General features: G+C 43.0%; 2 protein-coding genes across 4 annotated transcripts in view; one reads left to right on the top strand and one right to left on the bottom strand.

Annotated features, from left to right (window-relative positions):
* CYSLTR1 (cysteinyl leukotriene receptor 1) overlaps positions 1 to 10,872 on the top strand; it is a 650,975-nt gene extending 640,103 nt beyond the window's left edge. Inside the window, exon 6 of the transcript XR_015750714.1 lies at positions 10,813 to 10,872. The gene's annotated coding sequence lies outside the window, so the exon portion shown is untranslated. The remainder of the gene's footprint in view (positions 1 to 10,812) is intronic.
* Positions 1 to 14,378, bottom strand: part of TENM1 (teneurin transmembrane protein 1) — a 441,878-nt gene extending 427,500 nt beyond the window's left edge. For all 3 annotated transcript variants that reach the window (XM_087972076.1, XM_087972078.1, XM_087972077.1), the window contains exon 1: positions 13,991 to 14,378. The gene's annotated coding sequence lies outside the window, so the exon portion shown is untranslated. The remainder of the gene's footprint in view (positions 1 to 13,990) is intronic.
* Positions 14,379 to 27,834: the final 13,456 nt, after the last annotated feature.

Here is a 27,834-nt window from a genome sequence, read left to right as displayed (position 1 = left end):
AGTGCTGAAAAAACTGACTTACAACCGGTCATTATACTTATGACCATAGCAATGTCCCCAGAGATATGTGATCAGAATTTGGGCACTTGGCAACTGGCATGCATTAACTATGATTGTAGTGTCACGTGATTGTCACTTGCGATTTTCCTAAGGGGTGAGGAAGCAAGATTTACTCAAGATTTACTCAACAACTGTGTGATTTATTGAACAACCATGAAAAAAATTGAGTATGTTTCACTTAACAACCATATTGCTTAGCAATAGAAGTCCTGGCTCCATTGTCATTCGTTGAGAATCACCACCTATTCAGCTCCCATTATGAATGAGAGCACTTCACAGTGCAACATTTGGTGGCTCAGTGGCTAAGACACTGAGCTTGTCAATTGAAAGGTCGACAGTTCAGCGGTTCGAATCCCTAGGGTCGCATAATGGGGTGAGCTCCCATTACTTGTCACAGCTTCGGCCAACCTAATAGTTCAAAAACACATAAAAAAATGCAAGTAGCAAAATAGGAACCACCTTTGGTGGGAAGGTAACAGCATTCCATGCACTGTCATGCCCCTGTTGGGAGTCCGAATCTATGGAGGAAAACGAACAGCTGACAAGGAGTGGGAGTATGGCTCCGTTGGCTGTGGTGGAAAGTGGGGAAGGGCAAAGTCTGGGCTAAGCAGGGGAGAGGTAGAACAAGGGAGAGGGAGTTCAGAGGAGGACCCAGGCCCACCCCCTCTTCATCCTAGGGCACACAGGGAGGAACGGAGAAGAGAGCAACATGGGTTGCATGGCTTACGGGGGAGGAAAGGACTCTGATTCCCTTCATTAGCCACAAGGGAATGAGAGTTTTAAAAAAATGCATGCTGAGTGCAGCAGCTTCTGGGAGCAAACGTGAGTTTATCTTGTGTTGACTTTATCTGTGTTCCCGGTGTCTTCCCAACCATGTTGAGCTATTGCCATGCCTTCACATCTGGAATTCATGCTCCTGCCCTGTTGGACTCATTACCTCATTTTGCCTTGATTGAACTTATAGTTACAGTTTTTGTTGACCACGTTTTGGACTTGATTCTCTGCAGCCAAAGGCGGTTGCTGTTTCTCCAGTAACCAGGACATTGGGGGCAAAGTTGGAGCTAATAAAGGGACTCCTACTGATTATATATGACTGTGTTGCCCTTGTGCCACAACCCGGGTCATCAAATGCGCCTTCGGTGTTTAGTCATGCCGGCCACATGACCACGGAGATGTTTTCGGACAGCGCTGGCTTTGTAACGGAGATAAGCACTGCCCCCTAGAGCCAAAAACAACTAGCACATATCTTTACCTTTTTACACTGGCCAAACCTTTTAATATTAAATGTTAGAGTTAAGCATTCCCTTTGAGATTATTATTTTATGCTTTACCTTTCAGCCAGGATTTCAAAATAGCTTACACTTAAAATACTAAGCACTGCCTTTTAAGTTCTCAATCTTTCATATAAAATCCCACTGTTCTATCAAACCACTTGGATTCTACTGTAATAATAACCAAAAACATTTTTTTCAAAAGAACTTGAATATTTTTTACAAGCATCATGTTATACTTTTCATTTACAGTAAATTTTAAAGATTTAAAAAGTTTCCATGTCTTGCATTGTGTGTAGACCATAACTCCATCTCACTTGAAAAGTCCTGCTTGTACATCCTAGCAACTTTGCTCCTATTTTATGACCCCAAGTTTGGCTTATGATTACTAACAAATTCACAGCCTATTGAGGCACACATATCTTGTAAGCCCCTTTGCTTTCTATGGGCTTTCCAGTTAGATGTGGTTAGAGAAGACAAGAAATACAGCCCTGGCCAACAGTTGAGAAGATCAGTCCTTGACTTACGACCACAATTGAGCCCAAAATTTCTGTTGCTATGAGAGACAGTCATTAAGTTTACGGCCTTTCTTGCCACAGTTAGTGAATCACAAGAATTGTTAATAACGGGGTTGTTAAGCGGATCTTCTTTGCACATTGACTTTGCTTAACAGAAGATCACAAAAGGTGATTGCAAGACTCTGGGACATCGCAACCATCATAAATAGGAGTCAGTTGCCAAGCTGATCACGTGACTCTGGGGATGCTGCAATGGTTGTGTGAAAAACGGTCATAGGTCTCTTTTTTTCTCTGCCACTGTAACTTGGAACAGTCACAAAAGAAACTGTTTTAAGTCCAGGACAACCTGCAATTAGGGACACATATAACACAGCGACACAGTTAATTTAAAGTAAAAGTAGAAGTTTACTGGCCCCTCCTTGTTTATCTTCCTGCTTTATCTTGAGTCCGGCTTCAGCCTGGATCAGGAGCGTCAAACTTAATTTCATTGAGGGGCTGCATCAGGGCTGTGATGTCACCACTCCTGTGGTGGCCTGGGCAGGGCTGGGGGATCCATTGTCTCCCTTCCTTCCTTCCTTCCTGTCTTCTTTCTACCTGTCTCTCTCATTTCCTTCCTTCCTTTCTTCTTTTCTGTTTTCTATCTCTATCTCTCTCATTTCCTTCTTTCCTTCCTTCCTTCCTGTCTTCTTTCTACCTCTCTCTCTCATTTCCTTCCTTCCTTCCTTCCTTCCTTCCTTCCTTCCTTCCTGTCTTCTTTCTACCTGTCTCTCTCATTTCCTTCCTTCCTTCCTTCCTTCCTGTCTTCTTTCTACCTGTCTCTCTCATTTCCTTCCTTCCTTTCTTCTTTTCTGTCTTCTTTCTATCTCTATCTCTCTCATTTCCTTCTTTCCTTCCTTCCTTCCTGTCTTCTTTCTACCTGTCTCTCTCATTTCCTTCCTTCCTTCCTGTCTTCTTTCTATCTCTCTCATTTCCTTCCTTCCTTCCTTCCTTCCTTCCTTCCTTCCTTCCTTCCTTCCTTCCTTCCTTCCTTCCTTCCTTCCTTCCTGTCTTCTTTCTACTTGTCTCTCTCATTTCCTTCCTTCCTTTCTTCCTTCCTGTCTTCTTTCTATCTATCTCTCTCATTTCCTTTTCCTTCCTTCCTTTCTTCCTTCCTTCCTTCCTTCCTGTCTTCTTTCTACCTGTCTCTCTCATTCCCTCCCTTCCTTCCTTCCTTCCTTCCTTCCTTCCTTCCTTCCTTCCTTCCTTCCTTCCTTCCTTCCTTCCTGTCTTCTTTCTACCTGTCTCTCTCATTTCCTTCCTTCCTTCCTTCCTTCCTTCCTTCCTTCCTTATTTCCTTCCTTCTTTCCTTTTCCTTTCCTCTTCATTCTCTTTTCTTCTTCTTCTTCCCCTTCTTCCTTCTTTTTCCTTTCTTGCCCTCTTCCCATATTTTCTTCTTTTCTTTGTCTTTCCTCTTTCCCTTTCTCCTTTCCTTTCCTGTCCCTTCTTGGATGCTCAATTTCCAAAGGGGAAACATTTCTCCTTTTTTTTGTTTTGCTTTTAGTTTGTTTTGTGTGGCCCTCCCGGGCTCCGTTTTCACTGGCAGTGGCACCACGTTCGAGTCCTTCACTATTTCCAAGGTGGCCTCGTGGGCCAGATTTAAACACCCTGCACGCTGGAAGCAGCCTGCGGGCCTTGAGTTTGATACCCCCGGTCTAGACTCACAATACTTAGTAGAACTTGCCAAAAGATAAAACTAGACGTAAATTGTGTCTAAGCACACACTCGGTTTTATTTAGAGGGTAGCATTTTGTGTGAACCAGGCCACTGCAGCCAACTGAGCAAGCCATACTTAAAGCAAAAAATGGCTCAGCATGATGTAAACATCTCCAATTAATGGTCTAAATTCACTTAGTAGGCATCATGGCTGAGTGGAGATGTTAGCTAATGCAAGTACAACACTAAACGTGCCTCTTAATGCCTCTCCAAGACAGCATCAAAGAAATCATGAAGTGTTCCCCCCACTGACTTTCAAGAGTAGTTGTGGAATTAACTAAAGATATGTAGTCTGAAATAGAAAGCACAGATATTGGGGAGGAGAGAAAAAGATAGAAACATTTGGACAGGAAATCTCTCTGAGCCTTTGCATCTTTTATTGGAAGATGATTTCCAACCACATAACATTCAGAAAATGCTCTTTTAAAGAGCTCTTTTTTTAAAAAAAGGAGTTAATTAATTTTCATCAAGGCTGTGCAATAGCAATAGCACTTAGATTTATATACCGCTTTACAGTGCTTTACAGCCCTCTCTAAGCGGTTTATAGAGTCAGCAAATTGCCTCCAACTATCTGGGTCCTCATTTTACCGACCGAAGGATGGAAGGCTGAGTCAACCTTGAGCCTGGTGAGATTCGAACTGCCAAATTGCAGGCAGGCGGCAGGCAACAGAAGTAGCCTGCAGTTCTGCACTCTAATCACTGCGCCACCGTGGCTCAATGTTTCAGATTCAATTCCAAAAAATTGCTTTATGGAATGCAAGCAGCACCTGTTGGTAACATCTTAAGGCAGCCATATTTCCCTCTCCCCTTTCCAGCTGTCAATGCTCCCTCTCAGAGCATTCACAGCTGGTATGTACAGTCATGGAAATAGAGGCAGCGGCTTTAATGAGGCACTCCATGGGTTTGCATTTCAGAATTGAAACCAAAGCGTTGCAAAGACCTAGCAGTCATGTAATCATCTCATCTGTCACATATCACAGAAAGATGAAGATAAAATTTCAGAGGCAATCTCGTTGGTCTATTTTAAATACCCAAACCCACATCAGATAATGCAAGAATGAATATAAATATGAGGTTTTGGGCAGGGCCAGAAAATATTTGCCAAGCGCTATCTTGACCTCAGTTGTTCAGCTGTCAGTACACGTATCTATCTTCTAGCAAAAGTTACCATGCATTGGTATCATTTTTTCTCCTTACTAGCTCACCATTTTGTTATACCTTGAATTCATCATCATCCATGCAAGGAAGAACATGTGCCTTCTGCCCTTTTGATCTCTTTTCTTTTCCTTTTGTACTAGGACTTTAGCAGTAACATTAAACCTGAAAAAGGAGGGTGGTTTGTACTGTAATTCACTACCCTGTTTCTCCAACAATATGACCTCCCCCAATAGGAAGTCCCAGCATGTTTTATAGGCATGAAATGAAATTAAGCCCCTCCCCCCAAATTAAGGCCTATATTAAAACATGCAAAATGGGGGGAATGGTGGGGGGGGCTTGCCGTTAGGAAGTACTTTTGTTGCACACCTGGATATGGTGCTGCCTGCATTGACCCCGATACAAAGTGCCCCACCAACGCCGAGGTCAACATCCAAGCTGTCGCCGCCTGCCCGCCCGAAGATGCAAGGGGGGGGAATTAAGTCACCCCCAAAAAAGATGGCCTAGCCATTTTTGGGGGGCTCAAAAAAAAATAAGACCCGGCCTTATTATATAAGAAACACGGTATTTACATCAGGGGTGTCCAACCTTGGCCACTTGAAGCCTGGAGGACTTCAACTCCCAGAATTCCCCAGCCAGCTTTGCTGGCTGGGGAATTCTGGGAGTTGAAGTCCTCCAGGCTTCAAGTGGCCAACGTTGGCCACCCCTGATTTACATCAAGGGAGGGCAGCCATACTAAATCATGCCTTGCCTCTGTGCTTGAACTGCTCTCATGAGGAGACTGTTGCAATGAGTCTTTGGGCAAACATCACAAAAATTCAAAATTTTTCAGCATGTGTATAAATTAGTATAGCTGTATGTTTTTCAAAGCAATACTCCCCCTGTCATTACATCTGGTATTATCAAATAGTTTTTTAACTGATCAGAGCTAATTTACTTAACAGCTTATTAAGAATGGAGACCTCATGAAAAGAGAATTTACTTTCATATTGTCTCGATGCTGGGCTCCAAAAACTAAGAAAGACACTTTGAGACTTTGCTAGCAATAGCAGTTAGATTTATATACTGCTCCATAGTGCTTTACAGAGCTCTCTAAAATGGTTTACAAATGTCAGTATATTGCCCCCAACAATGTGGGTCCTCATTTTACAGACCTTGAAAGGATGGAAGGCTGAGTCCACCTTGAAACCCATCTGAATCAAACTCCAGACTGTGAGCAGAGGTAGCCTGCTGCACTCTAACCATTGGGGGGTTCTTCTAAGCAGTTTATTGTTCCTGACCTTAAACAGGACTCTTGACCAACTGAAACAGATGACTTGATGGGCTGCCACAGAGAGGAGGAGGGGGTCAAGCTATTTTCCAAAGCTCCTGAAGGCCAGACAAGGAATAATGGATGGAAACTGAACAAGGAGAGATTCAACCTGGAAATAAGGAGAATTTTTCTAAAAGTGAGAGCAATCAACCAATGGAAGAGCATGCCTTTAGAAGTTGTGGGAGCTTCATCACTGGAACGTTCAAGAAGAGACTGGACTGCCATCTGTCAGAAATGGTGTAGGATCTGCTTAGGCGGGGGGTTGGACTAGATGGCCTACAAGGTCCCTTCCAACTCTGTTAATCTGTATCTGCACCATAAAGCATATACTCTGACAACTATTAGAGAGAAGTCATCTTCATCCTCTTTCTCTCACACAAACTGTGTCGTCTCTTACTCCTCTAAAATGCAAGCCTGCCCTCCCCTCCTGGGAATCGAGGCAACTTTCCATCACATAACCCTTGGCTATTTCATGATAAATAAAAGCAAGAATGACCCACTTCCCCCAGATGGATTTCTTGAATTATCTCAGCCTTTGAAAACCTTTTAATTCTTTAATTCTTCCGAATGTTTCACATACAGCCCCATTGTGCTTGATGAAGCACAATGAGACATGATGTGAGACATTCAGAAGAATGCTCTAATTATCATCATTTTTACAAGGCCTTTATTTAATCTACCCTCAAGGTTGAAGAACTCCAAAGGGTGGGAACTTTCCTCCAAGGAAGCTTCTCTGGATGCTTACTCATTTGGTTTGTCCTGGCTTTGTCCTTTTTCCTCTCTCCCATATTCTCTGAAATGGGATTATCTCATAACATTTCAAATGCAGCCACCTTCTAAATGACATAAGGCAGCCTCATGTTACACTACGGTAGTCCTTGATGTCCAACTGCTCATTTAGTGAACATTCAAACTTACAGTGGCACTGAAAAAGTGACTTACAGCCATTTTTCAGACTTACTGTGATGACCCAGGGACGTGGCACAAAAGCAACAAAGTCACAAAAGTAGGTAAAGTTCCTTTAATACCTCCAACTTGGCCCCCAATGTCCAGTTATCATCGGCTGGAGAAAAAAATCTCCCAAGAACAGTTTTTAAAGGGAAGAAATTCAGTCGGAACCCAAAGTACATATAGATTATAAATAAAAACCAACACAAACCACGTTGCAGCAATTAACAAAACAGGGCAGGATAAGGAATTGCAGATTTCAAAAAATAATTATTCATACAAGGTTGGGACGACGTAGGAACCCAGACAAACCAAAATAATTCACGGGTTGTTTCCAGAAAGGTGCTGTGTGCAAACACCCTCTTTATCCTGTTTCCCCAGATGCAGCTAATGAAGGGAATCAGGGCCTTTTTCTCCCCCGTAACCCATATTGCTCCCTTATCCGTTCCTCCCTGCGTGCCCTAGGATGAAGAGGGGGAGGGCCTGGGTCTTCCTCTGAAGGCCCAGCTGGACTATGTCCTTCCCTAGTTTCTGGGTGAGACAAAGATCTAATCTGAATTAGGTCGGTTTAAGATTCAGTCTTGTGGAAACTTACTTCCAATGGAAGTAAGTACACAGTGGAAATGATAGCCAGATAAACTTGGCCCCATCCTGTATTAAGGTCAGATGGGAAAGAGAAGAACTGGTACTGTGTTAACCACTAAATTCAGCCAAGAAGTCAGCTTGGGCAATGCAACAGATTAGCAGTCCAAGACAGTGAAACTTTAGTAGTAGTGTCCCTCTCTCAGGAGATAGCAGCATGGCAACCTGTTTAGAACTAATTGTATGGAAAGGAGGAAGAAAACAGCTCTAGAGACAAATAAGGGGATCCCATTTGTACCTGGCCATTGCTCTGACAAGAAGAATGGAACATGCATGGACTTCCCAGGGAAGGATATTGTGGTCACAAAGAAAGCACAATGATCCATGCCCAACCTTGCTGTTCAAATTGAAGAAAAAGCACATTGTAAAGCAACGATAATACTGTATGATCTTCACGGTTTTAACTGAACATGCTGTAGGAACACAGCCCCTGTTATTTGCAAACAGTACCTTTGTCCTAGTGAAGGGAAATACTCTAGCTTGTGTCATGACCCTGTTGGAATCTGATTCTGATGGGGAGGTCGAGCAGCTGACAGGGAGTGGGAGTGTGGCTCCGGTGGCTGTGGAGGAATCTGGGGAAGGGCACAGGCTGGCTGGGCACTCAGAGGAAGATCCAGGCCCACCCCCTCTTCATCCTAGGGCATGCAGGGAGGAACGGATAAGGGAGCAACATGGGTTAAGGGGGAGAAAAAGGCCCTGATTCACTTCATTAGCTGCAGCTGGGGAAACAGGGTAAAGAGGGTGTTTGTGCACAGCACCTTGCTGGAAACAAAGCATGCATTATCTTTGTTAGTCACGTCTTATCTGGGTTCTGGCATCCTCCCAACCTTGTGTGTTTCGTTGTCTTTTGGAAGTCTGCAATTCCTTATCCTGCACTGTCTTGTTGGCCCCCGATATTGGGGGCCAAGTTGGAGGTATTAAAGGGACTTTATCTACTTTTGTGACTTTGTTGCTTTTGTGCCCACGCCCCTTTGGGTCATCATAGATTGCTTCTTCAGCTATACGAGCAGTTCAGGGCCCCTGAGGAGTTGCTACTTTCTGAAGGCAAAACCATGCAGGGATAATCTCCTCCCCAGCATCAGAGGATGCTGTCCCTTTCAAGCAAATATCTTACCATGGCATAATGCCTTGGTTACCTGGGCCTCAGCTGTGTGTGACCCAAAGTCTATGGTTTAGAATGCTGTATAAGGCCTTTGACTTATTCCATCACCATAATTAAGAAAAGCATGGGCTTAGCACAATGCTTGGTTGCTGCAGGATCCACCCGACATCATTCCAATTTTTCTTGGGATGGAGCCTGGGACCCAACACTCCCCATTTCTGTAGGCTGAAAAAGGAACACCAGATTATTATATTTTGGGGGGGCGGGGATGGGGGTTGGGTTCAAATAGGGAAGGCCTTGAATAGCAGCCGTGACATCTTTCTGGAACTCCAAACACTGCCTGCATTCTCCAGCTGATTGAGGTTTCACAGAGGCTCATAATGTAATGTGCTTTTGCAACAAGGTTACTCCGTGGCTTCTTTAATGGTGGTCTGATGAACTGAGCACAACAAGAACCAATTTTGTTTTGGTGAGGATTCTTTCCATTTAAATAAATAAATAAATGGGAAGCTAGCCTGCTGCGGTCTGATGCTGTCTTAAGGTGTCTATCCACATGCCCAGAAAAAAAAAAAAAAAGGATAAACGGGAGTTGTAGACACATCTTGGAGGACCACAAAGATGGTAGGGGCAACCTCCAGCATCTGACTCCTGTTAGTTGGTGGGAAAGTCGCCTCCCATCAAAGCCACAGTACATTCCATCAATTCCAGACCTTCCCACACTCTCCAGAAGTTTGGGGAACTCTGGAAGCAATGGGAGGAAGACATTTAATCTAGAACCCTAGAACGGATCTGGTTTTCCCTCCCCATCTATTCCTCTCAATGAATCTTCTCCTCTCCCCTTCTTTAGATTAGAACCTGTCAAAGGCCATCAGAGATACATCCTGGCCTCTTGGTTTTCATATGCAAGCATCAAAGATTGGAGAAAGCAAGTATGAATGGAATATTAATAGCATTATAAAGATGCCCACAGGACCGGTTACTAAAAAAGGCTATCAAGCCCAAGTAGCTCAGTACTTATCCTGAAACTAGACTGTAAATATATTACAGGAAGAAGACGACTATTTTCTTTATGGTGTGTCTTCTTCCTGGAAATCACCAGGTGGGGTGGAAAAAGAGACAGCGAGTAAGATGCAAACCTCTGTGTTTCACCCTTCAGAAGGATAGTCGTTCTGCCTCAATTAAAATCCTTTTCCAAAATGGATTCTTCCCCCTCTTTAGTGTTCAAAGGTTGTCTATGACAACTTCACGGTTAACTGTATCACCACTGTACAAACGGAGCAAAAACACAAATCATATCTCCTATCATTTGCATATCTGTGCAATCTGTTGCACTAATTACTAGCTGGATGGCAAGGGGGGGGGGGGAGAGAAAAACCACAAAGGATCCCAGGTGTGTTAGAGGGATGCAAATACAACCTGCAGAAGAAAAGCACAGAAATGGTATTCTTAAACACACAAGGTATAGCGCCAAAACGAGCAATTGTGACGGTTTAGAATCTGAGATCTTCCTTCCTCTCGGGGGAGGGATAGTCACACACACATCTGACAATCAGAACCCTTCAAGTGGGGTTTATTTTCTCTCTTTAATTAGCCTACAAGTCCAACTCCACAAATAATGAAGACCCTCACAGAGACCAAAGTCCTCAAGATCTAACAAAAGCTTGAAATTATAGGGTGTTTATTTGCTAAGCCTGCTACAAAATTCGTTGCTTGGGTTGACTGCATTCAACATATCTAGGAGCACAAGGTTTTTTTTTTCCCTCTTAAGTTCCAACACCATTAACCTTTCTCTCGTTCATTACTCTTAAGGGGAGACTTGGAAGTTAACACTTTTTTTTTAGTTGCAAGATGTATTGATCATTTAACGAATCATAAACTCATTTCTTTTCCTCCTTCATTGGTCAGAAGTTCAATTTAAAATCTTGTCAGTGTCATACAGGATGAAAATATGACGAATACCCTGGTTAATTCTTCATAAAAGTTGAAATTTCCCGCTATCTTCCTCGATGCAAACCTGGTAAAAAATGATTAAGGTGTCAAGCTAGAAACCAGGAGATGGTGAGTTCTAGTCCTGCCTTAGGCATGAAAGACAGCTGGGTGACTTTGGGCCAGTCTCTCTTTTTCAGCCCAACCCACCTCACAGGGTTGTTGTTGTTGTGGGGAAAACAGGAGGAGGAGGAAGGAGTATTAGGTATACTTGCTGCCTTGAGTTATTTATAAAAATAATAAAAGCAGGGTAAAGATAAATAAATGAAAACAATATGGAATTAACAGAAATCAGTCCCACTACATGCAGTGATGCTTACACCCAGAAAGATTGCAAAAGACTCTGTTAATAACTACTCACTACTTTTCCTATAATCTAACAGTAACAGGATGAAATGTAAAAATAAAGAAGTCCCAAATATGAAACCCCCCCACATATTGAAAAAAATAAGCAAGTGCAAAAAGAAGAAGAAAGACACGGCTTCACGATTTCCCCTCCCTGAATACTGTTTGCACCCATTTTATACTAATGCTTGGAACTTCCTTCTTAAATAAAGCACTTGCTATTAATGAGGTGGGAGAGATTATATGAAGAAGTGGATGCAAATTAAATTGCTTCTACATGAGTGCTGCGCAAGATAGCATGTAGTTCACCTAGAAGATATTTCGTCCCCCCCAAGATCATTTAGAGATCACAAAATTGAACATCAGAAAAGATACACTGTGTTACACAAGCAGGAGCAACTTGAATTACAGCCATAAAATTATCATTTATTAGTAGGTTCTCTCGCAAGCATGTACCTTCCTGTGTGAGGTTAACACACTGTTTTGTTCACCAACCTCGATGTACAAAGGCACTCCTTTGAAAGCAGACTATATGCTGTGTTTAATTCAATAATGAGATTAGTCAGTAAAACAAAATCCAAAAGGATTTAGACTTATTTCCAGAGAGACAAAAGGGGGGAGCCAGAAACAGCCAACATATCTTCACCCAATGGCTGAATCTGTTTTCATACAACAATTTACCTAGCTTGCCAAAGAGAAATACAGAGAAAAGATTCATACAAGCATGCAAGAACTGCCTCTAATAACAAATTGTGATGTGCAAGATGATCATTCGCAACACAGATTTTTGCTGAACTAACAAAGGGAAAAAGGAAAAAAGGCAGCCACCCCTGATAAAAGGAGTGGTAGGAGTCCACAAAGCTTTAAAAATCAATACCAAAAACTATTTCTGTTACTGATGCCAAACAGCAATGTTGATTCCTTCTCTTCACATACGATGTTGCCGTCCACACATTTTCTGTTATCACCATATCATAACAGAGAAAATCACCATTCATTTCTAATTAACGCATCCAGAGGCTCTCTCCAGTGTCCAGCAGAACCAAGCTAAAAGGCATTTAAAGATGAAGAAAAACAACATTTACTTCCTGAAATGCTAAATGAAGAAACCCGACCAGCTAGAAAAAGATAAAACCACAACATTCATATTTGAGAGAGGTACAAAGTAGCCACTAATGGATGAGGAGGTGAGAGAAGGAGGGGTCATTACAAAGGTAATTTCTAATTCCCTTTGACTCTGGAAAGGGCTAGAAAGGATGAGAAATAGGTTGTCGTTGTTACCCTTTTACCAGGGTGAAAGTCACAATTCCTTTCCTACCAGCTCTGCTACAATTTAAAGAAGCAAAAAAACTATCACATTAATCCTGCCAGCTGGGAAGCTGATGGTGTGGCACACACTTCAGCACAATAAAGTAAATATGGTTCGAGATACGTCAGCCTGAATTCACTTCTTCATGGACTTGGGACTCACTAAACTAGTCGATACCTCAACCGCCCTACAACATGGGCAGGTCTAAAACACATTGCAAACACCACCGATATTTCAATGCAAGCCCTCAAGGTATTTTGAAAAAGCACGATACATGATTTTTTTTAAAAAGGATGTTTGGCACTATACCAGGGCAAGAGGGATGCAGCCAAAAATAAAATAAATATCTAAATATCTTTTTTTAAAAAGGATGTTTGGCACTATACCAGGGCAAGAGGGATGCAGCCAAAAATAAAATAAATATCTAATAAATGAATAAGAGCAAAATAAATATCTAGTTCACTTATCAGAACAATAAAAGGAAAATAAAGTAACTACTGGTAGAAGGGAAGCTATAGGCTGGAAATGTTTACATTTGGCCAAAGCACACTTTGTTACTCTTAAGTATCCATATTCAGGTCTGGGTGTTACTTAACCAAATCTGGAGTAGAATATCCTGAAAAACAAAGCTGATCTATCTCAGCCTTCTGTTACATATTGAAAAGAATATGTAACAGAAGTATCCAACCTTTGGAACACAAAACAAAACCACCAAGTGTTTCAAAGTGTAAATAACCCAGAAGTAGCATATATTTGGGGATCATTCTCTTTGCCGAGATGCACATCTACCCAGCCCAAAATGCCGCCCCATCAAAACTATCTCAAAGGCTGGCTGGATGGGTGGGTACCAGTGTTTTATTTTTTATAAGCACGCTAAGAAATCAGACAAACGCACAGCCTATGCTGGCTCCATTTGACCCGCAACATTCAAACTGCACACGCACATCCAGTAGGTTCAACAATAGGAATGAAAGCCACCCTACCTCACAACTCAAGACCACATTGTCCTCTGCTGCCGATGTACAGTTCCAACGTTCGCTTCAGCTACACGTGAAAGATTACATCACGCGCACCCGAGCTACAGACACAGGGCGTGTGCATCTCTCTCTCTCCCCCCCCCTCTGTGTGTGTGTGTGTGTGTGTGTGTGTGTGTGCGTGCGTGCATCACCCACAAACACAAGGGACAATACCAGCAATAAAAGTAAGGATGCAGCCTGCAGTCACTTCCCCGTCACTTCGCCAGAGCTTCGCCCACCTCAGGGCGCTTCTGAGCCCAACTGGATCCCAGGTCTTCCTTCCAGCACCAAACGGGAGAGGACGGCTGCCATTCACACGACCCGCTCCACCTGGAGTACCCTTGGCGGACAGCCGGCGACTGGCCGGCCAGCCCAAGGGTGGGGTGGGGTGGGGGGGGTGCTGGCTGGGTTCGCCCGAGGTGCTCCGCCGCCAGCCACACACACACACAGCGGGGCGCGCGGCGCCAAGGCAGCCGCTGGGTCTCTTAGGCGGCGGCTTCCTCGCGCGTCGTGTGAACCCAACCCAGGGAATAAGGGTGCGCCTGCCAAGGACCTCCGCCGGAGCCAAACTTACCTGTCCGTCCACTGGAACTTTCAACTGGAGCAGCAGCAGCAGCAGCAGCAGCGCCGCCTCCTCCGCCCCGCGCGGCTCCGCTCGCCAGGCATCGCGCGCGCCTGCCCGCCGCCGCCGCCGCTACGCCGAAGGCGAAGATAAAATCCACATCGTTGGGGAGGCGACCCAGGCGGCTGCCGCAGCTCGCCCGCATCCCCTCCCCTCCCCTCTCTCCCTCCACGCCGCCCCTGCCCGGGCTCACAGCGCCGGCGGAACCCTCGGCGAGCGGGCTGCGAGCGCCGGAGATGCCCAAGAGCGCAGCCGCCTCAGCCCCTGCCTGCGCCTCGCGCCGGCGTCGCGGCCACGACTGGCTTTCCCCCACCAGCGGCGCCCGACCACTCGGCTCCTCGCCTTTTGCCGCCGCTAATGAGCATGCCCGGGAGAGGGAGAGCGGGCATGCGCGGTGCCGAAGCCGACGCCGCTTGCCTTCACCTGCTTTTGCCAGGCGCCGGGCAGGTGGGTCCAGAGCGAGCGAGCGAGCGGCAGCAGCAGCAGCGCTGTGGCGCGACGGAGCCCGGCCGGCCCGCGGGGAAAGGAAAGAAGAAAGGCGGGCGGAGGGGCCGGGGCAGAAGGGGAGAAGGCAGCGAGGCGCCCCGACGAAGAGCCCCGAGGTTGGGCTGCGAGGCGGGCGCAGGAGCATCGCCTTGCCGGGCGGGGGCGCCGGCCCCGGGGAGCAACAGGTAGAGAGAGAGAGAGAGAGAGAGACGGAGCAGCGCCTCCCCCGGGGTGGCGGGCTCAGAAGCGGCGGAGCAGCCCCGGGGCTTTCCGCCCCAGCGGCCGCTGGTCCGTCAAACGGCCGAACCGAGGCAGGGAAAACGGCTCTTGCCCGCCGCTCCCACCCCACCCTCCGGGTAGGCAGGCGGGCAGGCGATCGCGGACGGGGTGGGGACGCCGGTACAGTCGAGCCGCCGAGCTTCCCGGCCGGAGAGGAGAGAAGCGGCGGCGCGCTTAGCAAGCGAAAGACGTTGGCAGCCCCGGCGCCCCTCCGGCCTTTGGCTGAGATTGTCGGGCTCTCGGTTGCTTGAGCGGGCGGGAGGCAGAGATGCCAGGCTCGGCCGGCTGCGATGGGGCTCTGCGCCCTTCCTTTGAATTCGGGGTGGGTGGGTGGGTGTCGTTTTCTGGTTATTCTTGATGCCCTCCCCCCGTTGGGACGAATACATTTCGGTTTACACTGAGAAATCGAGAAACCTTTCGGATTCGTTTTGGAGTGTTCTTGATGTCTATCTTCTCTCATGGCCCCATCCCATCCCATATTTAATATACATCTATCCATGCATCCACCCACCCACACACGCACCCATGCACCCACCCATCCATCTATGTATGCATGCATCCATGCACCCATCCACCCATGCACCCATGCATCCACCCACCCATGCATCCATCCATCCATGCATCCACCCACCCACACACACACCCATGCACCCACCCATCCATCCATGTATGCATGCATCCATGCACCCATCCACCCATGCACCCATGCATCCACCCACCCATGCATCCATCCATCCACCCATGCATCCATTCACCCATGCATCCATCCATCCTTCCATCCATCCATGCATCCACCCACCCACACACGCACCCATCCACCCATCCACCCATCGATGTATGCATGCATCCATGCATCCATCCACCCATGCATCCACCCATCCATCCATTCATGCATTCATCCATGCATGCAGGCATCTATGGATCCACTCACCCACCCACCCATGCATCCATTCATCCATCCATTCATCAGGTAATATCTTCCGGGTTAGAAGGGAGTGGGGTTGCTCTCTGTTTATATGGTTTGCCCAGCCACTTTGGTGGAGGTGTTGTTTTCTCTTTCAAAGCCCCCAAATGCTAGGGAAATCCTGGAAGTTTGGCAACTCAGACAAATCAGCCATCACCAGGCACATAGAGGTAAACAACATTTACACCCCATTCAGAAGAGACAATAAAAAAGCGAAAAAGGAAACAAAAAGACCACAGCTCCTCCTTGCCAGTGATTTAACACCCAGATATACAGGGATAAACACTACGATTAACACCAGACAAGCAAGCAAGCAATGAACAATAAGGAATTATTGGTCCAGACCAATAATCAAGCAGTTAAACAACAGTTAATCAAGGAATTTCCAAGGGAAAAAAAACTATACCTCCACCAACACTGACAGGGCAAACTACTGCATATAAACAGAGAGCAAACTCCATTCCCTTATAGCATTCGTGATGTTACCTAGTTGGACAATGAAATGTGTGCAGGAAAACAACCAAGGTCAGAGAGATTATTGTACGCTATCTTCTCAATAAGATATAATGATTTAGATATAAATGCAGAGGAATATAATTAAAGGAGAAAGAAAGGGTGGTAGATAGTTTGATGAGTATCGAAAGAGTATCTGGAAGTAAACCACAATTCATTCACTGGGAAAATGTAAAGAGCAAATAGAAGCAGCAGCCTAACTGGAAAAAAAAAATCATCACGGATTTGCTGTATCTACATTTATGTACTTTTGTCAGAAATGTTCTCTTTTCTCATCCTTTTAGAAAGTGCTACTAAAATGTTTGTAACTCTAGGAGTTGAACCAGAAATTAAACAGTCAATAAAGGGAATCTCTAGCTCAGGGTTGAACTGTGGAGTCCTTGGTTTTAAAACAAAGAACTATTTCCTACATAATGCCTTTAAAACTCCACATAATCCTCCACAATTGATAAAAATGTGGAATAGCCAAGAACCATGGAAATATGACCATCACTGCCCAGAACACTCACTCAATCAATCAATAAAACAAAGGCAACATTAAGTTGTTTAATAGGATATATACAGACAAGAATTAGAGGAACTAATGCATCCTCACTTTGGGTTAATTGATATTATGGGACCACCAAACACATCACAATAGCCATTTTGTGAGTCAGTAAGCATTCTTCATAAGAGTCTTTTTTCCAGAAGCAATAAAAGTCTCAGGAATGTCTTAATAAAGACCTCAGAGTTGAAGATACCTAAGAAGATACCTAAGTCTTAGACAATTATCGGTAGATCACTCTGAAATAAAACACTGCATAGATTTCATACGTCCATGCCAAGCCATAATATAGCCTTATCAGACACCTCACTAAAGTCATTTAGTGGAAAGTTACCAGTGAGTGGGGCTTTCTGGGAAGATGTTTCATTACCCAAACTAGGTAACATCATCAGTACAGGTAATCCTTGACTTACGACCACAATGAGAAAGTTTTGCCTCATTTTACGACTTTTCTTATCACAATTGTTAAAAGTGAATCACTGTAGCTGTTAAATACGTAATACGGTTGTTAAGTGAACCTGGCTTCCCCGTTGCTTGTCCGAAGGTCGCAAAAAACCACAACCCCGGGACCCTGCAGCTGTCATAAATATGAACCACTTGTCAAGCATCCAAATGTAAATCCCGTGACCATGGGGATGCTGCAAAGATTGGGAGTGTGAAAAACCTGCATAAGTCACTTTTTCCAATGCTTTGAATGGTCACTAAATGAATCATCCTTGGTGCATCATTATCATCATGACTTAATTTAGGTAATGAAACATCTGCAAGAAAATGACCAAGCTCAGAAAACACCAAGGACCCCACAGTCGTTGTCCTCCTCCTCCTCCTCCGCTTCCTCCTCCTCCTCCTCTCCACAAACCCCATTCCTTTCTAGTATTGAATATGTTACCCAGATGGGTAATGAAACGTCTTCAAGAAAACACCCAGGACCCTTCATTTCAACCCTAAGTTACAAATATTCTCCTTTATTGCAACCTTACCAAGTTTAAACAGAAAAGAAATCCCTAAGTATCTTGAATAAAGGTAAAGTACCTCTCACACATAAATGCTAGTTGTTTCCGGCTCTAGGGGGCAGTGCTCATCTCCATGACGAAGCCGAAGAGCCAGCGCTGTCTGAAGACGTCTCCGTGGCTGTGGACGGCATGACTAAGCACGCAACGCTGTTCCCTTCCCACCAAAGGGGTCCCCATTTTTCTACTTGCATTTTATACATGCTTTCGAACTGCTAGGTTGGCAGAAGCTGGGACAAGGAACGGGAGCTCACTCCGTTACACAGTGCTAGGGATTCGAACCGCCACACTGCTGACCTTTCTGATCAACAAGCTCAGCATCTTAGCCACGGAGCCAACGCGAAAGGAAACATAATAAACTTTTCAGCAATTGTAAAGCAGATTTCATCCTAGGTTTGGTAAAGTCACTCAAACCTCCTGACTTAGCCCCTTCCTATCTGAAAAAATTTGAACCCCAAATTTGCTAAGATGAATGCTGAAGAACTTCCTGAGCCTGTTGTTAATGGATCAAGGATGCTAATGCAGGGACTCCAGTGGGACTCTTTATTTCAAGCCAGGAAAGAGAAATAATAATTGTCTTTTCTCAGCTTCATGTTTCCCCATCCCCAAATCGTTCCATCTGCCATCATTCGGTGAATTACTTTTTATTATTTTTGTATTGTTGGCAATGCACACTCTTCTCTCTGCTTCCTTAAACAAAAAGTAGAGGCATTCTAATGTATTTCTGGCATCTCTATATTCGCATCTTCAATCAGGACATGATATTCCTTCCTCTCTTTCTTTCTCTTGCTAAAAGCTTTGCCTGTGCAGTAAACTTGCCCAAATCTGCCTTGGCTTGAGCTGGTTTTTGAAACAAAGAGATCTGTAAATTCACCCTAACAGTTTCTTTTGTTTTGTTTTTCTTAATTCAGTGTTGAAATTGTAATCCTGTTCTACGATCCTACACAAAATGTGATTGCTTTGGTTTTGACTTGATCAATCTGCAAACCCAAACCCTTGTGATATACAGGTAGTACTTGACTTAATGATGGCAAATATTTCTGTTGCTAAGCGAGACAATTTTAAGTGAAACACGCCCCATTTTACAACATCGTCTTCTTATGACAGTTGTTTAGGGAATTGCTGCAGTTGCTGAGTTAGTAACACGCTTGATAAGTGCATCTGGCTTCCCCATTGTCTTTGCTTGTCAGAAAGTCACAAATCGGGATCACATTGACAGCAATGGTCATAAATATGAGTCATTTGTCAAGTGTCTGAGTTTTTGATCCTGTGACCATGCAGATGTTGCAACAGCCAGTGTGAAAAACGGTCATAACTCACTTTTTTCAGAGCCGTTGTAACTTTGAATGGTCCCTATATGAACTGTTGTAAGTCAGGGACTACTTGCATTCAGAGAACCATGGTTAAGCACAGTTAACCATGGACCCAAGCAGATTAATAGAGTTGGAAGGGACCTTGTAGGTCATCTAGTCCAACCCTCCACCCAAGCAGGAGACCCGACACTATTCCTGACAAATGGCAGTCCAGTCTCTTCTTGGAAAGCTTCCAGGGATGAAGCTCCCACAACTTCTGAAGGCAACTTCTGTTCCATTGGTTGATTGTTCTGTCAGAAAGTTTCTCCTTATTTCCAAGTTAAATCTCTCCTTGTTCAGTTTCCATCCATTATTCCTTGTCTGACCTTCAGGTACCTTGGAAAATAGCTTGACCCCTTCCTCCTCTCTGTGGCAGCCCCTCAAATATTGGAACACTGCTATCATGTCTCCCTTGTCCTTCTCTTCACTAGACTGTCAGGCTCAGTTCCTGAAACCGTTCATCGTATCTTTTAGCCTCTAGTCCCCTAATCATCCTGGTTGCTCTTCTCTGCACTCTTTCTAGAGTCTCCTTTTTTATAGTGTGGTGTCCAAAACTGGATGCAGTACTCTAGGTGTAGACCCAGTTAAGACCTCCACTGCTAAAAAGCTGCTTTTTAATTTTCCAGGAATGTGGTTTTTTTTTTTAATAGAAGAGGCCCCTATTTCTGTATCTTGTTCTTGAGCTGCCTTAGAATCTCTTTAGTCTCCTTTCCACATTTCTTTTGGCTTTATGACTGCAATTCTGTTATAGAGGGTGCTGTCAATTCTGCTGCCTTGTTTTCTCTTGTTGCATACCTTTCTGCAGCCTTACAGCTCCCGCTTCCTCCTTGGCTAAAGGACAAAAGAAGCGATGGCAGGTTCATCTTGAAATCTGAAATCTGCAGAGAATGGTCAAGTTTGCCAAAGTGGGGTGACCTGGGGTTCGTCAGATCCTAAATCTTCTAGGACATTGCAGAATCTGCAGGATCTGGTGCTCAGTAATCTTCTGCAGGGTCATATAACACTCTCTTCTAATAATGTTTGCAACTGTGGCTGTTTATTGTGGCAATGATACTGCTCGTTCCTTTAATGTATTGCCTGAATAACTTATGTTATTATATTCTCGCATTTCTCTCTTTAGGGGTGAAAGCAGGTCAAAATAAGTTCAATCAATGAGTAATATTTAAAAGATAAATGAAAACAGGGCAATGAATTCTTTTTCCAGATTATTCAAATCCTGGGATTGTCAAAGGAGATGAGGATTCCTCTCTCTTGATGAAAGAACAATAAGAAGAAGCATCTTTTCCTGTTCTAGCTCTAAGAAACATTAAAAGGTGTAAACCACAACTGCATTCTAGCAGCTAAAAGGAATGCTGCAATCTTTTCCCACAATGCTTTTCAGAAAGGAAAAACTTTACAGCTCTTGTCAATGGCTATGTGGGCCAAAGAGCCAGTTTGGAGTTGTGGTTAAGGCATCAGGTTAGAAACTGAGAGGCTTGTGTTGTAGTTCCACCATAGACATGAAGCCAACTGGGTAACCTTGGGCCTGTCACTTTCTCTCAGCCCCAGGAAGAAGGCAATGGCAAACCACTTCCAAAATCTTGCCTGAAGTCTGCAGGGAATCCATCTAGACCAGGGGTAGGGAAACTTGGCTCTTTTATCACTTATGGACTTCAACTCCCAGAATTCCTGAGTGAGCCATAAAAGGTTCCCCATCCCTGGCCTACTGGTTTTTCAGTTGTGGGGGAAATCAATTTTTAACTTGAATGGGACTGTTTAATATACAAATGTAGGACAGCCAAGTTTCCCTACACCTGATCTAGACAATCTTCAGAAGACAACACTGACTTGAAGACACTAAAAAGATCTCGGATGGAAGATTTCAACATGAAAAATATATATGTTATATATGTAAACATGTTCTTTTACATTTGTTTTCATGACCCAAGAGCAAAATTAAATGAAAGCAGGGGGAAATATAGGAAAGAAAGTCCTTTCCTGCCTTTGTTCATTTGTACTTTTTGAACGCCGGTTTTCATTCTAGTGCAGAACAGGACACACTTCTCAAAATAAAGGCTATTGCTCCTCAGCAAGAGGAATATGAAGACTTTGGTCCCATCACATCAATTTGCTGGAACATTTTTTGATTGATAGATGAATATGTCCACTTTGGAAGCCATATTAGCATCAGAAGTTTCCACATTGCCACATTCTTGAGCATGGGAAGATGGGAGGGGGAATTTCATGGAGTGTATGTGGTTAGACATGATAGCATTCTTCTTCTAAGTCAAGGTCATGTTAGTTCTGCACCTGGTTGAGAGGACATCTCAAGTTGGGACGGATGGTGATTGGGGCATGTGATGCAGTGATGGGTGCCAGGGTGGATTTGTAATTTTTTTACTTATTGCAAGGAAACCCGGAACTTTCAGATTCAGGATTTCCCAGATGTGCCAGTATACCTACTCTAATAAAAGGAACGTTGAGAAAATGCTTGTCTCAGAGTTTTTAATTGGAGTTGGGTTTTGTGGAACCCTGACAGAATACTTAAATCTGATTTTAGAAAACATCATGGGAATTGTCCCAAGATGAGTGTCCTAAAAGGTAACTTGCCTTTTCATAATGTGGCTTCCTACCAAACTATGTCCAGCGTGGTACCTTGGTACTGCTTTGAAACTCATCAAATTTGATACTCGGTGTATTTTGGCATGAAAATTTTGTCCCAGGACTCGTCATTCATTGGGTGTTCAATGTGCAAGCTAGAATGTGTTGGTGTCAGCTGCCTCGTGGCTCGCAGTGGGGCACAGTGGTTAGAATGTAGTATTGCAGGCTAATTCTGCCGACTGCCATCCCTGGCCTACTGGTTTTTCAATTGTGGGGGAAATCAATTTTTGATCCTGACCAGCTCAAGGTTGACTCAGCTTTCCATCCTTCCGAGGTCAGTCAAAGGAGGACCCAGGCTGTTGAAGGCAACATGCTGACTGTGTAAACCACTTAGAGAGGGTTGCAAAGCATGGTGAAGCAGTTTATAAGTCTAAATGCTATTGCTATTGCTACTCTTTCCAGCTGAAACAAAGGGTCATGCATTAGTTGTGTGGTTTGTTTGATAATTGTTGTTTTTAGTACTTGTCACATCTCCCAGAACCAATTAATGATGAGTACCAAAATATCACCATACTAAAACACAGATAATATAGCAATAGCACTTAGACTTATATACCGCTTCACGGTGCTTTACAGCCCTCTCTAAGCAGTTTACAGAGTCAACCCTTTGCCCCCAGCCATCGGGGTCCTCATTTTACCCACCTTGGAAGGATGGAAGGCTGAGTCAACCTTGAGCCTGGTGAGATTCGAACTGCCAAATTGCAGGCAGCCGGTGGTCAGCAGAAGTAGCCTGCAGTACTGCATTCTAACCAATGTGGCCACCGTGGCTCTATCTGATGACACATGGTCCTTTACCTGTTTTTTCCCCTTAGCCAGCGACTTGGCCAGGACTCACCAAGTCCTAGTAGCCCTAGAATAAATACAATTTTTAATCTTATATTCTGGACAGTAGATAATTCTCAATTCTTAGGGCCTGTTTCAGTTGGTGCCCTACATACGCAAGGCATATCTTTTTTCTGTGAGTTACAGCTCCTGTCCTAACAGAACAAATAATCTCAGCCAAAGGAACCAATGTGTTCTTACTCATTAAAAAAAACCTTATAACCCAACCAACAAAACCCCATAGACAACCTCCCTTCCAATTGACTATCAAACCTGGCAAAATATAAAATGGCATTTCCTGTCATCTTTCATGGAACATTCTTCAATAGCTGTAAATCACTCTCCAAAGTAGTTCTTGAAGTGGTATTTTAAAACAGAAAAATGTGTATATAGGAATGGAATTCTTTTGGGTTGGTTTTGTATTGTCTGCATGTGTTTGGGGCCAGTTTTTAAAGTTGTGAGCTATTTTTATTGGTTTATATCTTGGCAACTGCAGTGTTTCTTGCCATGTGTGATTCTATGGTAAAGGCATGGAATTGATGAGGATAGTTGTGATATCATCTCTAATTTTTCAACCCAAGGCTGGGGAAATGACTTGCTATATTTGTAGTTTGTGCTTCAGCAGTTCCCCTTCATATCCTCTCTCAGTACCTACTCTTCTACGTGTAGTTGATGTCGTGGCACATTAGGCCCCAATGTAAACATAATTTAGGTGCCCTGATGGCACAGTGGTTAGAATGAAGTATTGCAAGCAAAACTCTCTACCCACAGCCTGGAGTTCGATCCTGGTGGGGTTCAAGGTTGACTCAGTCTTCCATCCTTTCGAGATCAATAAAATGAGGATTCAGATTGGTGGGGGAAATATGCAAATAATGCTTTTAGTGCTGTGTAAAGCACTGTGAAGTGATATATAAGTCTAAATGCTATTGCTAAATATTACTCAAGATGCTAAGTAAAAACCCTTTACCTACGAACTGCAATGGTCAAGTCTCCAGAGGATATTAAGCTCAAGCCAAACAAACCACATTATGTGGTAAGGCAAAGTGTGAATTCACACTTTCACTGTATAGCCACCTATCATAATGATTAACTGTCACTTAGTAGCAGAAGAATAGATGCTTAATACCTGTTGTCTGAACACATGGGATCACCTGCATTTATCTTGCTTGGAAATCTTTCCAGAGTTGAGTGGTTGGCTACTGTGGACATCAGTAGATAGCCCACTGATCTCATTTAGCAGAACTTGTATCTGCATGGAAAAAAGGCAATTGAAGGCCAAGCAACAAGTACCTGGATACCCCAATGCTCTTTTTAAAATCCAGATTAGCAAGGTTTAGAGATCTGCTAAAGATAAAACTAGAGATGTTCCTGCTGGCTTGAGGGCTCTGGAGGCTTTCTGTGATGTGAGGTCCGCACTTCAAAAGTGATTAGGGAGAAGGTTCATTTGGGGGGAGAGGATGAAATGGATGTATCTGTTGTGTTTAAGATTAAAACCCACTCCCAAAAAAAACCCCTCCAAGTAATCAGAAAAGCAGACCAATTTCTGATCCTTCCCAATTGAGGAGGCTCTGGAAGCACTCAAAGAGATGTTGGAGAGTTGAATGTACGGCAAAGCTAGATATCCCTGTGCTAAATGCAACTTAACAAAAAACATTCTGTGTACACCTAATATGCTATGCCCAGACAGTTAAACTAGGATAACCTGGTTTATATCACATGTTAAATTAACACAATGCTGGAGAATGAGAATAATGCAAGAACAGAATAGCTGACTCTCTAAAACATGTTGACTCATAAACTACCCAGCTCCATTTTAGCATTTTGTGCAAACCCAGTCATAGCATCCTTGCATTTCTCTCTGTCTAGCATTGTGTGATTTAAACAGCTTTCCCAAGGATCTTGGTTCTATTGTCACCCAAATCCTATAGTTGCTGTTTTAGTTTTTTTAAAAAAAACCTTATCAGAGATCTCTGGCTTTATGTACTTCAATTTTAAGGGAGAAAAAAATCCTCAAGATACCTAAAATAATCTAAAAGGACATTCATAATATCCTGACAAAGGAAATGTTCAGGTATTATTAAATGTTGTACCTCATGATTCTTGACTTTTGACAAATGTCTCTTTTCTTTTATGTACACTGAGAGCATTTGCACCAAGACAAATTCCTTGTGTGTCCAATCACTCTTGGAATAGAATCATTCTATTCTATTCTATTCTATTCTGTTCTGTTCTATTCTATTCTATTCTATTCTTTCTATTCTATTCTATTCTATTCTATTCTATTCTGTTCTGTTCTGTTCTGGTCTGTTCTGTTCTACTCTCACTCTACTCTAACCATAGAGTGTAGAAATTTTATAGAAAAATAAATAATTTGAATTAAGATAGACTAATGAGGAGAGGAAAGAAGGAAGGAGGGAGGGATGGAAGGAAAGAAGGAAAGGAAGGAAGGAGGGAAGGGAAAGGGAGGGAGGGAAGGAAGGAAAAAGGGAAGAAGGAGAAGAGAAAGAAGAGAATGTGAGAGAAGGTCCAAGACCTTTCCCTAGCCTTCCTCATATTCCAGTATTGAATTCCAGTATTGAAATTTTCCAAGCTTGTTGACAGCTGCAGGATCATGTTTGCTGTTGTCACTACATCCAAATATTAAAGGTGGTTTAAAAAAGGGAATTTGGTCAATTCTACTAAGGATAATTGGAAAATACAGAAAACCCAAAAGATCTACCAATATCCTTGCCTTCTTCCAGATTTCCAAATACCACTAATAATGTGCATCAGCTTGAGAGCAGGTCCACATTTATTTCCTGATAATGGTGTATGAAACTTCTTGAATTTGAAGTATCCTGTTTTAAATACGAAACAACTGTTTTGCATTAAAAATAAATAAAGGTACACCTCTCGTTCTGGAAAGATTTCAGTCTTGGAATGAAGTGTTTCAAAGCAGAATTTGATTTGTATCTGACAGGTTTTGCATGCCCCTATTTCATCCCAACCTTATTTGCAATTGGAGCAAAACCCTGAACACCACAAACTGGCAAAACTGCAAACATCTTTCTATCTTTGCTTCTTCCCTGTAGGGTTTTGGGATTTTGCATCACTGCTGAAACATTTTCCTAAGGCTATAAGGTTGCAGTTTTAATATTAAATCAACCATCCTCAATGGAAATTTTACAAAAGCAAAAGAACAATTAGAGATCTTGGTTAAAAACAAAAGGAAAAAGCAAAACAAAAGCCCAAGAATTCACTAACTTCATTCTGAGACAGTTAATAAATAAGCAGGCACTAGATGAATGCAATACTTTTAAAGGCAATTCCTTGTTCAATTTAAAATGCTGTATTCCAAGATAAATTTAAAAGCTTGACAGTAGAACTAATTATACATCTAGAAATGTATAATTCAGTCTCTCAGCAACAAGATGCCCCAGTGGTTTAAGTAAGAACTCATAAGGGAAGGGTTCTTTCAGAACCTCTTGCTCTTCCCTGCAATATTTATGAATGCACCAATATTTAATTCATTATTTATAGCTTTCTGGCATATATCTAATTTGTTTGATATATACTTTTTTATATGTCCACCACACTTTGTATACAAGCAATTATTATAGGAAGGAGAACACCATCTCAACTTGGAACAGCCCCTGGGGAAATGCATTAAGCACACCAGAGCAGTAACCAAGAGCATTCTTTTGCGCATGCTGCTCTTCCTTTTATAGGTTTAGATTGCAGGCAAACTTATAATGGTTTCTGGCATCTTGGTCTTAAAAATACCTGCTTGAGAAAAATCAAATCAAATTAAATCCATGTGTTGTACAATGGTACTTTGGTACTCATTGTTAATTGGTTCCAAGAGATGCGATGGGTACCAAAAATGATGAGTACTGAACAATTTTTTCTCCATAAGGAACACTGTAGCGAGTCACAAGGCAGCTGACACCAACAAGTTCTAGCTTTGGTTGTGGGTACAAAACAAATGATGAGTACCAGGACAAAATGTGTCAAATTGCATTGAGTGCCAAATTTGATGTGTTTCAAAGCAGTTGAGTACCAAAGTACCACCATAGGAGTTAAAATGTTGGACTAAAATCAGGGACATCCAAGATCCAATGTTCAACTTGCTATGTTTTCCAAAGGTCTATTCTAATTGCAGATTCAGTGATCCTTATCTACTCTTTGGTTAAAGCTATCAAGACTTGTAGGTCCCTAACATTAAGTGCATTATAGCTGAGTTGTTAGGGCATTGCAAAAAAACCAAAAAAAAAACCAAAAAAAAAAAACATCATTCTGCAGTAAAAAGGATAAGGAAGTGCTAGAAGGTTAGACTAAGATAAATTTGGGGAGAAGTATGATACTATAATGAAATTCTGTCCTTGTCTGCTTAGGTCAGAATTCAAATTGAGTTCAATGGGACCTCCTAGTTATGTGTGTATAGAATAGCAAACAATCACTTACTTATTAAACTTCTTAAGCCTCCAACAACCACTCTCAAAAGTGGGTCACACAATGTGAAATGTCCTAATATGGTTTGATTGTTTTTAGTTTAATACCATGGACAGCAACCTGTCACCAATGAGCCCCAGTAGGCTCGAAGACAAGCTGTCAAAATATAGCAACATGGAGAAATTTTGAGTGAAGTGACTTCAGCCTCTTTTGGGAAGGCTGGAGGTGTTGTGTGAACTTAAGGATACATATGGGATTGTTTAATTCCAGAGGCTTCTTACTTGTTTTAACCCTTTAATCACCCCAACCTCTTCTAAGGATATCATAGCATTGCTCATATTGTTGTACACCGCCCCAAGTCCCCTGTAAGGGAGATGGGCAGTTGTTAAATCTAATAAATAATTAAATAAAAAGAAATCAGTCTGCCACAACCAGCTCAAAAGACCTAATTTTCCAAATATTGCATATTCCTGATTCAGAAATAGCAATGGCAATCAATACTCAAAAGCTGTAAGGTAAATTGTATTTTTATTTATCTATTCATCCCAATTCTAACAGACAAAATAATTCCACAGTTTGAAGTTTCTTATTGCTGTTCACTAATGTCTTAGTTATTAGTCTTTTAAAGTCTTTCCCCTCTCTTAATTCATTGATTGTACAATTTTAACTTATTCATTATGCTTTCTTTTGAAAGTTTATGGATTCCTGGACCAGTTTTATTGAGAGTATCAGGAAGGAGGGAAGGAAGGAAGGAA

This window comes from Notechis scutatus, chromosome 10, assembly GCF_049901735.1.
Source record: "Notechis scutatus isolate UNSWTSFEM ecotype Mainland chromosome 10, rNotScu1.2, whole genome shotgun sequence".
Taxonomy (NCBI): Eukaryota; Metazoa; Chordata; class Lepidosauria; order Squamata; family Elapidae; genus Notechis; species Notechis scutatus.
Note: the sequence above shows the minus strand (reverse complement) of the source record. Positions and strands in the feature narration are given on the sequence as shown.